The 3,066-nt window shown below is 37.7% G+C and overlaps 1 non-coding gene across 1 annotated transcript; it reads right to left on the bottom strand.

The window, feature by feature from the left end:
• Positions 1 to 2,271: 2,271 nt before the first annotated feature.
• LOC113180712 (small nucleolar RNA SNORA72) lies at positions 2,272 to 2,404 on the bottom strand. Its single transcript, XR_003300501.1, has one exon. It is a non-coding gene; the product is annotated as a small nucleolar RNA SNORA72 (small nucleolar RNA).
• Between the last annotated feature and the right edge of the window lie 662 nt (positions 2,405 to 3,066).

Here is a 3,066-nt window from a genome sequence, read left to right as displayed (position 1 = left end):
CAAATGCAAGGCTCAGTCTGGTGAAACCTAGCATTAGCCCCTCTCTTAGGCTGCGTCTAGACTGGAAGTGAGTGCTTGTGCCAGATGAGGCTGAGCTATATAGTCAGGGTGCTCCTTCATGAGGAGGCAAAAGGGGTTTAAAACCCATATTGATTCCTGCAGGATAGGCCCCAGCCAGGGGCAGCAAGGCACAACACAGGTATGGCTGTGATCATTTTGTGGGAAAAATGAGAAAAAAAATGGATAACCACGGAGTCAGGTGACAAATAGAGACAAAGAACTATTTTTTTTTTTTTTTTGGTAAAATCCAACTTCCCTGACTCATGTGTTTTTCCCTCTTTCTCACGGATGCCTTCCAAAGCCTACTCTAAAACTTTACTAAAATGTGGTTTATTTGCAGGCCTAAGACATTCAGAGAAATTTGAAGTGACATCCACTAGTGGTTATTTATTTATTTATTTATTTTGTGGCCCCTGTGGCTCCTCAAAGCTTCAACTCATGTTCTCAGACAAACCAAGTAGCAGGTGAGGGATTATTCTGGAATCTTAATAGGTAACACCACCTTCCACATTGTCTGCTACACAATATGTTAGCATTAAGCACTATTTAAGTCTGTATTTGCCTCTTGAGAATATCAAATAGAAAACAAAACAAAAAAACACCAAGGGGAAAAAGTAGGTATACTAGACACTTTTCAAGCATTTAGGTGCACACATGATCTTCTTGTGTGGTATTTGCCTTGATCTAGTTTGGTGAACATGGGGTGTTTTCAAAATATTCTAAGAGGGAAGTTAGAAGAACTGAGAGTCAAGGCAGACTTCAATGCTGCTTCTGGCACTAGCTTGCACCCTTCAAATCAAATCTCATTTCCTTTTCTAGGAAATCATTTTAAATTAGGAGTACGGGGAGGGTGGGCAAGGTAAATGTTTACTAACCCCACAAGTGATGGTCACCAGACACAATGAATTGCAGCCTTGAAAAATGATGGCTAAGGCTATCATCCAGAAAGGATCTTGATCTAGTGCTAAATAAAATGGCAAATACAAGATTGGGTACTAAGTTGACATCTTTGCAAAATGATGTATAAGGGAGGAAGACCACAAGGAAACATTGCAAATTAGAGTAAGGTTACAGTAGGATAATTTTTTTATGTATTTTCATATTTTATATAATATTATTAGTGATGTCATTTTTATAGACCTAAGTATAAATAAATAACTCTGGGAATTGAAAAAGAGAGATCCTCCCAATCTCCACCCCCACGAAGATATTTGTCACTTACTGAAGTCTTGAACAAGTTCTCAACTCTGAATTTCAGTTTCCTTAACATTAAGAAGACCATAAAGATCTTATAAGTATTAAGAATTCACTTTATGCAAGATAGCCTAAGCATTTTCACTTGTACTAACACATTTAATCCTCAGTATAATCCAAAAAGTGGGTCTTATTATTATTCACACTTTATATTAAGGAAACTGAGGCACAGAACCCTTAAACTAGATCAGGTAACTGTGAGTTGAGAATCTAAAAGCAAATCAATAGAGACATTCACATCCCATTGCATGGCAGTGGAGTTAGACAACTTAAAGACATGGTTACACAACTGAATCTTATTTCCTGGGAAAGCCCCAATTACAGAGCTGGACCGTCATATATACCAGATCTACTTCTTCCGTGGATTCATTCGTTTTGAAAGCTGATGGTAAATCTATTAACTTATGAAGGTGAAGACTGAACATCTGGGTGCTAAGAATATCAAGGTAAATTCATCATTTAGCTGCTTATTTCATTAACTGGGATTAGTGACCATAAAATTGGGGTTATCAAGGTTGCTTTTGAGATGCATATGGCTAAATTTAGAAATGTATGTTTTTGTCTAAAGCAGTCATTTTGAGCATGTTTTGATGTTGCCTCATTTTCCTAAACACCTAGGACTCAAAGGAAACTCAAACACACCATCTCCAGAAAATTTTCTTTAATCTTTCTCTCTTCCATCAGGTTTTCCTCCAAGAACTTAGATGACAGAGATGTGGGAGGTGGCACTATACCTGGAAAGCAAAAATCTACATAGTTATGACTCCTTTTCTTACAAAATATTTTATGTGAGCTAGTTGGTGTCCCTGGACTCTTTAGAGCTCTCTTCCATGGGTTGCCTAGGCCTGCTTTCTGCAGTAGACACTGTTTGCTTATAAGCCACATGTTGCCAAGATAACTCTTAACACGAAAAGGTTTAACTTCAGTGGAATTTGAAAATCTTTTTTTTTCCTTCTGGTTTATCACCAGAATTTATATAAACCAGACCTAGTGAGAGTACTAAGTATGGGGACCCATGCATGATCTTGATATCAGGAAAATTTAGCCTGTCCGGATTATTACAAAATCAGAACAGTGAGAATATTCATAGGAATCTGCAAATCTAAGGGATTAGGAATGAATTTTGGCTACTGATATTTTCTTACATGCTGGCTCACATAGAAGCTGAATACCCTCTACTGAATTGGGCATCTTTTGGGCATTTTTGTATGGATACCACTTCTAACAGACCATGTGAACTGGGGCAAGTTATTTAACATCTGTGATCCTCTTAGCTCTCTGGAAATGGAGTGGATTCTGTCAATTCAACACCAACCTTCTTCCCTGGGAAAATCCTAAAATAATGTTTAATTATTCTTATTCAAATAGAAATATTGTTACTATTAGCTATTTAAAAACACTATGCTATAGCCGGGTGTGGCAGTGTGCACACCTGTAATCCCAGAGACTCCAGAGGCTGAGGCAGGAAGATTGCAAATTCTAGGCCTTAGCAAATTAGTGAGATCTTGTCTCAAAATAAAAAAAAAGGGCTGGGGATGTGGCTCAATTTTGGAGTAATCTTGATTTCAATCCCTGTAACAAAAAACAACAACAACAACAAAAAATAAAACCGAAAGCTGGCAAGCTTTATTGTGCACCTATCATTTAAAAAGGGAACCAGAAAATTGATAGTGATGTTTTGGAAGGTGGGGCTGGTTGTTCCCTAATATGTCTCTGGGGTTCAAGTTCATAATGCCATAGTTATGCTTCTGG

This window comes from Urocitellus parryii, chromosome 6, assembly GCF_045843805.1.
Source record: "Urocitellus parryii isolate mUroPar1 chromosome 6, mUroPar1.hap1, whole genome shotgun sequence".
Classification (NCBI taxonomy): Eukaryota; Metazoa; Chordata; class Mammalia; order Rodentia; family Sciuridae; genus Urocitellus; species Urocitellus parryii.
The sequence above is the reverse complement of the archived record's forward strand: the minus strand, read 5'-3'. Positions and strand labels throughout refer to the sequence as shown.